Source organism: Muntiacus reevesi, chromosome 9 (genome assembly GCF_963930625.1).
Source record: "Muntiacus reevesi chromosome 9, mMunRee1.1, whole genome shotgun sequence".
NCBI lineage: Eukaryota > Metazoa > Chordata > Mammalia > Artiodactyla > Cervidae > Muntiacus > Muntiacus reevesi.
Genome location: NC_089257.1, coordinates 35,578,294 through 35,592,805, shown reverse-complemented (window position 1 = coordinate 35,592,805; position 14,512 = coordinate 35,578,294). Strand labels below are relative to the sequence as shown.

General features: G+C 43.5%; 1 long non-coding RNA gene and 1 pseudogene across 1 annotated transcript in view; one reads left to right on the top strand and one right to left on the bottom strand.

Moving 5' to 3' along the window:
- The window catches only part of LOC136174380 (uncharacterized), a 41,316-nt gene extending 39,848 nt beyond the window's left edge, over positions 1-1,468 (bottom strand). The window contains exons 1-2 of the long non-coding RNA XR_010664399.1: positions 1,327-1,468; positions 386-487 (exon numbers count right to left, since the gene is read on the bottom strand). This is a non-coding gene — a long non-coding RNA (uncharacterized lncRNA). The remainder of the gene's footprint in view (positions 1-385; positions 488-1,326) is intronic.
- Positions 1,469-3,612: 2,144 nt separating this feature from the next.
- Positions 3,613-5,469, top strand: LOC136174169 (methionine aminopeptidase 2 pseudogene; annotated as a pseudogene).
- Positions 5,470-14,512: the final 9,043 nt, after the last annotated feature.

Below are 14,512 nucleotides of genomic sequence, written 5' to 3'. Positions count from 1 at the left end.
ACAAACCCAGGCACCGCAACTAGAAGAAAGCCCTGCAGCAACAAAGGCCCAGCACAACCAAAATAAGTTCTTAAAAAAAAAAAGACACATATGAAGACTGAATTTAAAGTTAGTCCAGTACTAATGCACAGGAGTGGCCTAAGGACAGTTCTTCCCCACTTCCTTTACAGCCACAATGCAATTATGATCTTAAGACAACTGCATATCTATGATCTACGCTTGCAAGGATTGAATTTGAGCCACTATGTGTCTTACAGATAGCCTTAGATAAAATACACACATTTCATGTAATAAATGTATTTCTTCTCTGGAGGTCTTAATATATATACACTCTTGTCTGCTGCCTCAAAAAAGAGCCCTGGATCAATATTTCAAACACTCTTACCTGATTTTACACTTCACGCCTCTTCGCCCTCAACCCCAATGGCATTCCCCTTATTTGGGTGGCTCAGCACATTCATAAACCATTCCTCATGTAAGTTAAAAACTAAATAAAAATATAGAAGCACTTGGTCATTAAAAAACAAACAAAAAATAACACAGTGTTCACACAGAAAATAACTTTTGGAATATAAATGTTCTTAAAATGTGTTTCTCTTCCAACACATGGCAGAGTTCAGATTCTCTTTGGATACTCCTAAAACACACTTACACATGGGTGAGGGCTAGATTTCTTGACTTTTGGGCAAAAGCCATGCTTTTCAGATGCAATATCATCTTTAAAATAAATTTAAAAATCAACAGAAAAAAGAAAGGGTTTTGGAGTGTAGAATTTTAGGCTTTGAGTGATTTTTGGAGGGTTAAGATTAAGTAACATTTTAGACACGAGTTCTGAAAAGGAACTCCAATACATCACAGCATCATCTGAGCTGCCATTTCTAAGGAAGCTTTAGCTCCATAGGGCGGGAAGTGCAAAGTGGGGGTGGGGAGGCAATTCCCACTGTCACAGACAGCGTCTATGACACTGCGACAGCCAATGTCTGACGACTGGCAACCATCAAGAGTGGCTGCCAGGGACAATCACCCCAAGGTGTTTCTTCCTATTTGAACGTGGAACCCACAGATTCCTCTTGTACTTGTGTTGGGTACATTAAGAGAGGCCCTAACTCAGGTTATCCACCTCTGCCCATACTCAAACTGAGTGAATGAGGACAAGAACACAAATAAAGGAGTTTTTTACAACAAGCCGTTCCTCTGGAATTCAGGATGTGTTCTCTCTGCTGTCCCAGTTTCTGCACCCCCTTCCCCCACTGAGGGGTGAAGGATCAGTGTCAGGTTCCAGCAATGGACCTCTGTTACACCATCTAAGGCCAGGAAGAACCTTACCTTCCACATTTGTAAGACGTCGAGGCCAGGCCCGGAGCTCTGCTGTGTGCATCATGTCTCCGAATTACCTCACTCTCCTACTCTCATGGCACATGCGTATAACCCCACTCTGGGCTAGCATCCAGCCTATTTTGCATGAGTCTACAAAGACTTGCCAAGGACCACCTGCAGGAGGGCACATAGACGATGATTTGATTCAGGTGAATTAAATCAAGGCCATCAAGGTGAATGAGACAAACCCAGTACTCAGATATCCCTGTTTGTCAGCAAATAATACTCACAAGAGGATATTCCAAATCGTCTTCAAAGTGGAGACGGAAAATAACAACATAAAAAGCAATAATTCCCTGAAAATGTACAGATAAACAGAAAATACAAATCTAACTTCAAAGGTACAGCTTGAGGTAAACACAACACACACTTTGCCATAAAATGGTCCCTCCATACCCTAAACTGAATAAACAAAGCCTAGGCAAATGCTGATATCCAGGCTACATAATATATTCCATATATTCCAAGACACTCTCACCCTCTCTCACACACACACACAGAGAAATAAAGCTATATGTATTAGTACAAAATCTCAGTTTATTAATACTAATTGAAAATGGTAATTTAAATGACACCTAAAGATGTGTGCTGTTTTTTTCTCTGCCTGGGAGGCCAACCTCCATCATAGCCTCTCAGCACCCCAGGAGACTGCCTGTGACCTCACACAGGTAAAGGCAGCCCGGGAAGAAAACCAAACCTCAGAAGGAGAGGCCCGACGGAGGCTGAACTCAAAGTGGGTCCTCAGAGGTGACGTGAGGCGCAGACACCCTCATCTGAGGCTCAGTGCGCAACTCCCACCCCCACGGGCTGATGAGTCCAGGCCCTGGTGCAAGAGCTGGGGGCCAGGGGTGCCCCAGTGAATGAAAACAACCTGGCTGAACTCGACACTGCTCTTGCTGCCATGGAGCAGGGACAAAGGAGGACAAATGGACAAACGAGAAAGCCTTCCCACTGAGAGAAGTTCAACTGCTATCAGGGGCTGTGGCCCAAACGAAGGAACCCCAGAAATCCCAAGAGAAATGGTGGGTGAAATGAGTCGTACCTGATGTGTGGGTATGTTAAAGGCTGTAGAATTTGAAACCCGGCAGATAGGGCCGCAGTCATGGGATGGAGGAGATTTAGTCTTAGCAAAACATTGATCACTATTTTAGCTTCAGTTCAGTTCAGTTCAGTTGCTCAGTCATGTTCAACTCTTTGCAACTGCACGGACTGCAGCACGCCAGGATTCCCTGTCCATCACCAACTCCCGGAGCTTACTCAAACTCATGTCCATCAACTTGGTGATGCCATCCAACCATCTCATCCTTTGTTGTTCCCTTCTCCTCCCGCCTTCAATACTTCCCAGCTTTAGGGTCTTTTCCAGTGAGTCAGTTCTTCGCGTCAGGTGGCCAAAAGTACTTGAGCTTCAGCTTCAGCATCAGTCCTTCCAATGAATATTCAGGACTGATTTCCTTTAGGATCGACTGGTTTGAACTCCTTGTAATCCAAGGGACTCTCAAGAGTCTTCTCCAACACTAGAGTTCCAAAGCATCAGTTCTTCGGCACTTAGATTTGTTTATGATCCAGCTTCCGCATCCATACATGACTACTGCAAAAACCATAGCTTTGACTAAACAAACTACTTTAGGTTAATAATGCTAATAAGAATTTTTTTAATTGGAGGCTAATTGCTTTACAATGCTGTGTTGTGTTAGTTTCCGATGCATGACAATGTGAATCAGCTGTAAGTATACATGTATCCCCTCCCTCTTGAACCTCTTGAGTTGAACTCCTTCTTGAGTTGCAGGAGAGCTATAAACATTAGCTTCTTTTTAATTTTTTGTTTGTAAAGTGTTTTGAGAGTAAAAATGGAAAGGTACTGTCTATACTGAACAATTCTTCCTTGTGGTTGTTCAAAACCACCCCCCTCCTACAAAACAGGCTTGACTTCAGAGTTGGACTACATATACATGCCCATCCCAGAGACAGAGGGGCTGTAGTCACCTGCCCCCAACACTGACCTCTGTTCTAGACTCTTGAGTGCCCACTGTAGCCAGCCCTTTCTTCAAGACCCAATCTCTCCCTACCATTTCCACGGATCCCTTCCATTTCTTCTACTCATCCTCCAAAGGGTGTAGGCAGAAGGAAGGGGCTTTGGATCCTGCTGGCAGAGCATCCACGGACAGCCTGATTGCTGTGCCCAGTTGCGGCCCCCCCCAACCTTGTTGTGCCAAAAAAGTCTCTGTCTCGGGCGGGTGTGGAGGAGGCAGCGTCCTGCGGGAGCCACCTGAATGGCGACCTGGATCCAGACGACAGGGAAGAGGGAGCTGCCTCTACGGCTGAAGAGGCGGCCAAGAAAAAAAGACGGAAGAAGAAGAAGAGTAAAGGGGCTGCCCCAGGGCAACAGGAACCTGATAAAGAAGCAGGAGCCTCAGTTGATGAGTTGGCAAGACAATTGGAAAGACAAGCATTGGAAGAGAAAGAAAGAGATGATGACGATGAAGATGGAGATGGTGATGGAGATGGAGCAGCTGGAAAGAAGAAGAAAAAGAAGAAGAAGAGAGGACCAAAAGTTCAAACAGACCCTCCCTCAGTTCCAATATGTGACCTGTATCCTAATGGTGCATTTCCCAAAGGACAATAATGCGAATACCCACCCACACAAGATGGGCGAACAGCTGCTTGGAGAACTACAAGTGAAGAAAAGAAAGCATTAGATCAAACTAGTGAAGAGATTTGGAATGATTTTCGAGAAGCTGCAGAAGCACATCGACAAGTTAGAAAATATGTTATGAGCTGGATCAAGCCTGGGATGACAATGATAGAAATCTGTGAGAAGTTAGAAGACTGTTCACGAAAATTAATAAAAGAGAATGGATTAAACGCAGGCCTGGCATTTCCTACTGGGTGTTCTCTGAATAACTGTGCTGCCCATTATACTCCCAATGCTGGTGACACAACAGTATTACACTATGATGACATCTGTAAGATAGACTTTGGAACACATATAAGTGGTAGGATTATCGATTGTGCTTTTACTGTCACTTTTAATCCCAAATATGATACATTATTAAAAGCTGTAAAAGATGCCACTAACACTGGAATAAAGTGTGCCGGAATTGATGTTCGTCTCTGTGATGCTGGTGAGGCAATCCAAGAAGTTATGGAATCCTATGAAGTTGAAATAGATGGGAAGACATATCAAGTGAAACCAATCCGTAATCTAAATGGACATTCAATTGGGCCATATAGAATACATGCTGGGAAAACAGTGCCCATTGTGAAAGGAGGAGAGGCAACAAGAATGGAGGAAGGAGAAGTATATGCCATCGAAACCTTTGGTAGCACAGGAAAAGGTGTGGTTCATGATGATATGGAATGTTCACATTACATGAAAAATTTTGATGTTGGACATGTGCCAATAAGGCTTCCAAGAACAAAACACTTGTTAAATGTCATCAATGAAAACTTTGGCACTCTCGCCTTCTGCCGCAGATGGCTGGATCGTTTGGGAGAAAGTAAATACTTGATGGCTCTGAAGAATCTGTGTGACTTGGGCATTGTAGACCCATATCCACCATTATGTGACATTAAAGGATCATATACAGCACAGTTTGAACATACCATACTTTTGCGTCCAACATGTAAAGAAGTTGTCAGCCGAGGAGACGACTATTAAACTTAATCCAAAGCCACCACACCACCTTTTATTTTGTAAGCTTTGTTGGAATACATTATACCAGATTTAATTTGCAACATGTTGTCTTAACAGTGGACCTATGTGATACTTTTATCCATGTTTAAAAAGGAAGGAATTTGATCAAAGGCAAACCATTTAATGTTATTAACCAAGGAAAAAGCTTCCAGGACTTTGAAATGTTAACCATTTTCTGTCTGTAAAGCTCCAAATAGTTAGGAATGACATACATTTTGTTTCAAACACCTAAGAGATGCTTTTCAGATATTTATATTGCCATATTCTTAATTGAATGCTTTGAATGACTACATCCAGTTCTGCACCTATATACCCTCTGGTATTGCTTTTTAACCTTCCTGGAATCCATTTTCTAAAAAATAAAGACATTTTCAGATCTGAGAGCTAAAAAAAAAAAATCTCTGTCTCTCTTTTCACCTTGGTCACATTTCCAAATGCCCACTCTGTTTTCTGGCTTCAGTGTGTGCCAGGGCCCAGGAAGGGGATGAAGAAGGGGGAAAATCCTATACTGGTACAGACTTGCTTAGGCAACATTATAAATGAAAACAGAGTTTCAACCTTAGCGAAGCTAAAGGAATTTTTAACCTTAAAAGAGTCTATACATTACTTTTTGCATGGTATCATAGAATTTATTAGGAATTCTGTACTTTATCTTAAGAGCAGTGGAAAATCTTTAAAGGGTCATAAGCATGGAGGGTGACATGTTCTAGGACACGTTTTAAAAATAAAGCAGTGAGAGAAACTTCCTGTAATGATGGCAGTATGAAGTAATTCTATGAACCTTCCTGCAGATAACAATGATGAAATCTGGACAATATTTTTTAAAATATACTTACAGGCCCTGAGAAGTATCTCAAAACAGAATCCAAAGGAGTGTTTACTCTTAAAAAACTATAATTGGAGGAGGTAAGAGTCATGATAGTGTTCTCAAACTCCCAAGGTTAGAACAGGTGGAAAACCACAGCCTCATTACCTTTAGGTTGCAGAACTGCAGAATATGTATACCTTTAACAGGGAAACTCTGAAAGTGAGAGAATTCCAGAAGGCCGAAGCCCTAAAGTCTGAGTAAAAAGTCTGTCCAAATCTTTAGCCAAATGCTAGAGGGCCTTGTGAAAAAATAAGCAGGGACCAAAGAGGAAGCTATCCTTGAAAGATAGAGCTGCAGTAGACTGGGAAGATATGTAAATTTGCTACTTTTAAAAAACTGAGTGAATTTCTCAACTCGTGTGCTACACATGTAGCAGAAAGTTAAAACCTTGCTGGCTTGAGGTGTCAGAGAACAGAGCTCAAGACTGCATAACAGCTGAAAATTGAGCACCAAAATCTGAGTGTGAACTGCTCAAATCCTTGGATGATTACCAAATTACAGAGGTGCTGGGAGACCACTGGGAGCCAGACCAAAAAAAAAAAAAAAAAAAAGCAGCAGTTGGAAGCTGTAGGAACTGAGCAGACATCTGCTGCACACCGTGGAAGACAGAGTTTATAGGAAATGGGAAAGTGTCATTCATACTCAGCGAGGAAAAAAGGCAAACTAGCAACTGATTCTGAATGGGGCATAGATGATGGATTTAGCAAACAGATTTCATGGAAGCTTTTATGTAAACAATAAAAGAAAAATATGTTCAAAGATTTAAAGAAAAAAGTAGTTTTAATGACTGAAGAGAAAGGGAATCTCAACAGAGTAATGGAAACCATATATTTTTTAAAAAATCTAAATGGAATTACAAAACTGAAAGTATAATAATTGAAATAAAAATTCACTGGCTGAACTCAACAACAGTTTGGAGAGGCAGGAAAAATAGAACTACTGACCCTTAAGACAGACTAACAGAACTCAATCTAAAAGAAGAAAAAAAATTGAAGAAAAATGAATAGAGGTTTGGAGGCCTGAGGGATAATATCAAGAAGTCCAAAATTTGTGTAATTGCAGGGACAGGAGAGAAGAGAACAGTAAAATGGCATTAAAAGTCATCTGAATACAAACTAGCCTAAAACTCCCCAAATTTGGTGAAAGCTAACTTCAAGAGCTAAGAATCTCAACAAATCCCAGGCAGGAAAACACAAAGAAACCACCTGTAGGCATATAAAGGCCAAACTGATGAAAGTCAAAAATAAAGAGAAAATCTTTATTTCGCCAAGGGACTCTACCAGTATTAACCTGTGGCAATCCCCCAACATACAATGAACTCCAAACAAAACAAAACGAAATTGCACTGTTACTAAGAAGCAAGTCCACGGGAGCAGGCAGGAGGCCCAGTTAAGGGACAGCAACTTCAAGGAGGCGGTTGTTTTTTCGTTTGCAGGTTGGGACACTCCCGTTTTTCTGGTTGCCCTGAATAAACTTCACGCACACTTTGTCCTGCCTGAACTGCACCAGGAACTCATCAGAAATTTCAATATTGAGCTTCTGTTTGGTTTGGCTGAGAGTTGTCCAATAGAGCTTGGTGGCCATTTCAATCAGGTGATCACTGCTGAAGGGAAAGTCTCCCTTACTAGTTGCTTCGCAGCCCTCTTTGAGGTGGATGGCAAAGAACCCATCATTTTTGGAGTTCATTGTATGTTGGGGAATTGCCACAGGTTAATACTGGTAGAGTCCCTTGGCGAAATAAAGATATTTGACTAATCGATTTTTATTATTGGCATAGTTTTAACCCTTAAAGTACACTTTCTGCCCTGGGACAGAATTGTAGAAGCTAACAGTGTCTATGCCCTGTCCTTGTGTTCTTTGTTTAGTCATGTTAGATCTGTGTGCCCTAATGCAGCATATTACTCATAAATCATTACTACATCTGAGTGTGGAAAACGCTCTTAAGAGATAGTGCATCCATTCGTCACCTATTTATTGAATGCCTACTCTGTGCTAGGCACTGGACTAGGCGATACAAAAACTTATTAGTAGGCCCCCCCCCCCCTTTTTTTTCCTTAAGGCCATTGTGTTCTGGCTGGTTTGTGCTGGCTTAACCAGAGCTAAGAGAGTTTGAAACCAGAACAGTTACTGGTGATAATGGATAGCATTCATTAGGAACCCTGTAAAAGGCGAAAGATTTATACGTTTTGAAGAGAAACCAGAGCATTAGGAACCCTGTAGAATGGTCTTTAACAATATATACTTCAAGAAGGGCTGGTCCTAGGAAGTAGAAATATATGACTGGGTAAAAATGCCTCTACATGTGATTTCTGTTTGAAAAGAGAAAACTGACATTTGAACAGGACTTTTAATTTGTTCACATCTCTTATCATTGCTTTTAAAACAGTAGGAAAGAGTAATTCTTATTTTAGAAAAAGTAACAGAAGCAGTCCAGCAAGGTTATATTTTCCTTTTTCTGATAAGCATCACATATGATCCTAGATATGCTAATACCTACAGAGTGTTGTTTTCATCCAGATTTGAGTATCTGTTTTAAACATCTAATAAAGGGAAGGGCTTAAAGTCTTTCAGGTGGTGGTAAGCATTCTCTATGATATGCAGTAAACGTCTGAGATCTTTTTTGAAGATTTTATTTATAATATACACTTTGTATGAGAGAGGTGATTAGTACAGTGTGCATATTTTATTAAGGATCAAAATGATGTGTGTTAATTTGCAGGACTATTTTTACCCCAAAAATTACAGTTAGTATTCATTTTGGAAATCACATTTTAAACTTTGGAATCAAAATTGTTTCTTATTTGGGAGGACAATGTATATACATTGGTATGTTAAATAATAAAACTGTTCTAATTTGGTGCCAAAAAAAAAAAAAAAGAGAGAGAGAAAATCTTGAAATCAGACATTAAAAAAAAAAAAGATACCATGCATACAGAGAACAGTGATACAATTAATGGCTGATTTCTCATCAGAAATGATGGAAATCAGAAGAACAACACATTCAAAGTACTAAAAGAAAAAAAAAATCACAATAATTCTACAGGTATCAAAACTACTCTCCAAAAAATGAAGTAAAAGACATTTTAAGGTAAGTAATTAAGGAGATGATTTATCATCAAGAATTCTTCATGACAAGAAATGTTAAAGGATATTTCTCATGCTAAAGGAAAAGAAGAAAACTAGAACTGGTAAATATGTGGGTCAATTAAAAAATTACATATGAATTTGGGGAGGTTATAAAGTATACACATAAAACTGATAACAACAACATTATGGACAGTGGGGGTGGTGGATAAATGAAAATATATTATTGCATCATTCCTAAGTTTTACCTAAAGTAAGTCATTAACTCTAAGTAGATTTATAAAGATATGCATATGCAAACATCACATACTTATGAATATAATGAAGATACATGTTGTAATCTCTGGAGCAACCACTAAAAGTTGTGTAAAGAGAGATAGCTGGAAAGCCAATAAAATGAAATAAAATTGAATATTTTTAAAAATACATGATTAACACAAAAGGAAGTTGGAAAGGAGGAACTAAGGAACAAATTCCAGGTGAAACAAATATAAGACAAACGGCAAAATAGAAAACTAAAATAAAACCATTTCAATAATTACAGCAAATGCAAAGGAACAAATATTTAAATCAAAAAGCGAGACTGTCAGATTGGATTTTTTTTAAAAATCAAGAATAAATTCAGTCCCGCCTAAAGTAATAAACTTTAAGTATAAAGATACATACTGAAAATAAAAGAACTGAATAAGATACACCACGCAATTGGTAAACATGAAACAGCTGGAGTGACTATATTAATACTAGGTAAACAAGACTTGAAAATGAGTATATAATCAGGCATTAAAACATATTCCATAATGACAATGAAAGGCTCAACACAAGGAGAAAAATAAGAATTACAAAAGTATACTTTAAGTGAGTGCAGTTTATTGTACATAATTATACCTCAATAAGATGGGATTTTTTTTTTAAGCACAGTGGATACAGAGGGGTAGAGGAATAGAAGGGTAATGGGCTAGAATGCAGGCAACATGTGGCTGTAATGCAAAAAGGAAAGGCAGGTTTATAGGGAGAAATATTGATTTCAGGCTTAGATGTGTTTAGTTTGAGAGGCCTTAGAAGATATTGGCAGCTTCTGGCTGTGCAGACAAGAAGGCATTGGCATTAGTCCTACTATAGGGTGGGAGGAAGGGGCTCAGAAATAAGTTCTTGGTTCCATTTAAAGACGAGAGAAAGAGGAGGTCAGGAGTCCTCACGAGAGACTAAGAAGAAATGGCGAGAGAGATGGGAGGGAGCTCAAGAGTCTAGAGAAAAGGATGTTTTGAGGAAAAGGGCATGGCCAGCAGCAGAAAGCACTGCTGAGAAGTCAGGTGTGAGCCTGGTGCTATGGGAGATCGTGGGCAAGAGCCAGGTGTCCACCCCAGGGCCGATAGGGCTGATCCTGCGAGGAGTGCAGGCTGGGGCTGTGGTCTTGCCCTCTGCCCTTGGAGAGGCCTGCCCACCAGGCAGAAAGAAAGAAAGAAAGAGAAGTCGCTCAGTCATGTCCGACTCTTTGGGACCCCACGGGATGTAGCCTACCAGGCTCCTTCGTCCATGGAGTTTGCCAGGCAAGAGTACTGGAGTGGGTTGCCATTTCCTTCTCCAGGGGATCTTCCCAACCCAGGGATCAAACCCGGGTCTCCTGCATTGTGGGCAGACACTTTACCATCTGAGCCACCAGGGCCAAGCAGGTAGTTGGCAAACCCTGCTGAGCCCCACCTTGGTGCCCCGCCTCTGCTGTCTGACTTCTGTGTCACAGGGAAGGCCCAAGCCAATCCCTGCCCTCCACCCAGGAGCTCCCAGCCTAGGACACATAGATGGATAACTGCACTGCTCTGAGACCTCCTGGACTTTGGAGGTGAGACAGGGAGCAGGAAAAACCTCAAAGAGGAGCAATGTTTGACCAGTGCCAAGAAGAAAGATGGGAGTAAGGGTTTTCCAGGTGGTGAAAGGGAGGCTGCATTTGTCCTACTTTAGCCAAAGGGTGGACCCAAGACTTAAGGATGGGTGAAGGTCCCGAGGAGGCAGGTGTCCATCCCTCACAGGTTTCTCACAGTTGTCTGGCCAGAGTGCAAGGGGCTTCCTGGGATGGGGTGAAGATCTGTGGAGGTGCAGATATGTGTGCCAGCATAGGCGGAGTGCCCATGAGGAGGAAAGCAGCAGAGAGTCTGACCAATGCTGGTTACCACCTCCCTCCCACCCCTTGAGAGACAGGTTAATGGGAACATAGGCTTGCCAGACTCGATTCCCATGCAGGTTGCACCCCTGACAGCTTTATCAGACATGTGCAGTCCAGCTGCAGAGGCCTGGCTGGGATGGGGCCCCAATTGTCTCAGAACCCCTGCTCTCCTGGCCCTGGCCCAAACACCAAGGCACTCCCCACTGAAATGAAATGCACCCTCAGTGTCGGGAAGTCTGAGATGAGGTTTTCAGGCTGTGAAGTATATGGGGTTGGGGAAGCATGCAGACAGAGGTTCCAGGAGAACAGGTTAGCTCTGGGGGCGCCTGAATCTGCAAGGAGTCCCAGTTCTGGTCACACAACTTACAGCCAGAGGAAGCATCTTGGAGGGGTCACAAGTGAGGCCTGCTGAGAAACAGAGTTCAACAAGAAAGTCAGACTTCACTGGGACAAGGTGCATCCGTATACTTACATGGGGTTTTGTCAGTTGGGATGCACAAAATATACAACTTATTATATACAAATACATCTGCTGTTTGTAGAACTACTACAGGTTTGCTGAAAACACAGGACTTCTGACAAATTTATTTATTTTCTGACAAATTTGTTTTGTGTGATTGTCATCAGAGAAGAGGAAAAAATGGGTGGTACATTTATAGTCCAACCTGCTGCTTTATGGCGTATATCCCTGACAGGAGACAATTTCCATCTTGAGTATGCATTGATGAGAATAAATCTTCCACTCACCATTTTACACAATCTTGACGGTTGGCAAAATTGTCCACAGATTATCTCGTGGCTTTATCCGTTTCAAATATTGCTTCTACACTCCTGCCCACGTGCTGCCAGTGCCAGCCTCTGCAGGATACGTTGCTGTCACATCATGACACGTGGCCCTGCACTAGGGCGTCGTGATTCCAGGCGCGCCTGCCCAGGGGGCAGTGGGCATATCCTGGAAACCATTCCACTCCAGGAGGGTCAGCACTAGCAGAACTCGACATAAAGGGACAGCGCAGACACGGCTGGATCCAAGTGAAACTCAAGCTGGACTGAACTTACCCTCTGTCTGATTCCAAAAATAGAAGTTGAAGTGGGGAAACACAGAGGTCTGAACCAACTGGAGCTACAACATTATATTTTCGCAATTTTCACAAAAATATATAACCCTGTGAACACGTTGCCAGCCCCCCACTTCGCATCCCCACCCCGGCCTTGAAAGGATTTAGGGCCAATGAGGGACCGGAAGTTCCAGCTGCATTAGCTCCTCGGGAAATCAGGTTTCGATTTCTTTGGGTTCCGGTTTCTTCAGGTTCTGTCTTCAGCTCAGTTCTACTCTGTCCCTCTCTGCTCCACACCTTTCCCTGGCTCACCAGAACCCTAGGGAGAAAGCTGGGCATTCACTATTACAGGGACTTCATTAATCCCTTTTTTCTTGAGGAGCTGTGGGATGTGGGCTTTCCTAGGGGAAACAAAGATAGGGAGCCAGTGGGTGAACTCAGAGGACAGCAAGGATGATAAATTAGACAGCAGTTGCCCCCAGGGGCTTGCAGGAAGAGGGCTTCCTAGATCCCAAGGAAGCGCTTGGCACTTACCTGACAGATGAGGGCCCATGGGTTAGGGAAATACCCACATGCTGATGCCTGCATCTCCCCTGGCTGACGCCAGAGCAGACCCCTCTTTTTCCTGTGAAATTTCTTTCTGGACCACAGTGGTGGAGGTGGATGTAGGGAGTGGAAAGGAGCCCAGACCTGAGTTCACCTGCTGTATCCTTAATCCTCTGCATAACCTTGGGCAAGTGACAACAGTGTCCTCCTCTAGAAATCAGGGGATACTGGTTTTATCTCTAGGCTCTTATGAGAGACAAAATGAAACAAGAGAGCCCAGGCACACAGTAGGACCTCACTGCTCCCTGCCTGGCAGAGTACCCCAAGCTCCTTTGCTCATCTGCCTCCTGAATGACTGTTGAACCTCCTCAGTAGGTTAAGCAATCATATTGACTTTATTTATTAGCTTTACAAGCTCCTCTGAAGAGGAACTGTCACTTGGCCCCACCCCAAAGCCCCACACAATCCTAGATTTCCAATCCTAGATTTCTCCCCTCTGAGTGGGGAGAGTGCTGGACAGGGGCCAAAGAGCCAGATGAGCTCTGCGCTAGGCCAGGCCTCAGCCTCCCACCTGAACCTCAAGGGGTAAGAGGGCCCGGATGAGCCCACAGCAGCCTCTCCCCTCTGTGGGCCTCTGGTTCCCATTATCATTCTTTCTCATGTTCTCCGGACCTCCTCCAAACCCCTTTCAGCACCACTTCTGGTTCTTCTCTGGAGACGCCCTGTCTGCCTGTCCTGTCTCTCTGCACACCTCCAGACACCCGCCTGGCCACCTGCCTGGGCCTTGCTACTGAGGCTGGAGCCCGAGGAGTGGCCTGAGGGGGTGTGAGTGTCACAGGGTCCCCAGAGAGCTAGAACTAACTCAACAGGTAACATCGGGACCCAGGGACCTCCTTCAGCTGAATGGCCAAGTGACCCAGGGAAGGTCTCTGCTTGTTGAGCCTGTTTTCTGAGGGACTGACTGGGGTTACTAAGCAGTTCACAGGGAAGAGCCTATTTGTGCTCAGGGAAGGTACCCCCAAGTCTTCCCCAAGAGGACTCTGCAGAGGCTCCCCAGGCTGTTCAGAATAAGCCACCCATGGTGGTTCCTCCCAGTGTGGGATGACCAGTCCGGGGGCCCACACTGAGTTTGTCCACCACCTTTGCAGAGAAGTGTTCCCCAGCCCCCACCCCATGTGATCCTGGACGTCACCTAGGCTCTTCCCTCACATTTCATTTGTATTCTGAGCAGCATTTTACTTTAACTTTCTTCTCTCCTCTCCTTTGAGTCTTGCAGAGGTGTGCATCCTCTGAGATATGAATCATCATTCCATTTTACAGATGAACAAACCAAGGCTCAGAAAAGGGTGGTGGGTGGGCCAAGCTTATCGAGTATAAGGGACATAGCCTATTCAACCCAAAGCCAAAGCCAGCCTCTCTCCCCACCTCCTGGGGCCTGGCAAGGACCAACATTTGAGTTGGTGATTGGGGTTGTTGAGAGTGGAAATGAATTAACAGAGTCATTCTTCCACAAGGCCCTTTCAGGCCCCAGAACAGATGTGTATTGCGGGGAGGTGAGGGCTGCAGTCCAGAGTAGCTCCAGGCATTGGAGGTCGTTCTTGATTTGTGGGGAAGGGCTGCGTCTCAGGCCTGGCATGTGGTCAGGGCTCTGGCATTGTAGCCGGCAGCAAGTGGGCACAGCACAGAGGTGGCAGGGGCCATGCACGGGAGGCTTCGAATACTGGGAA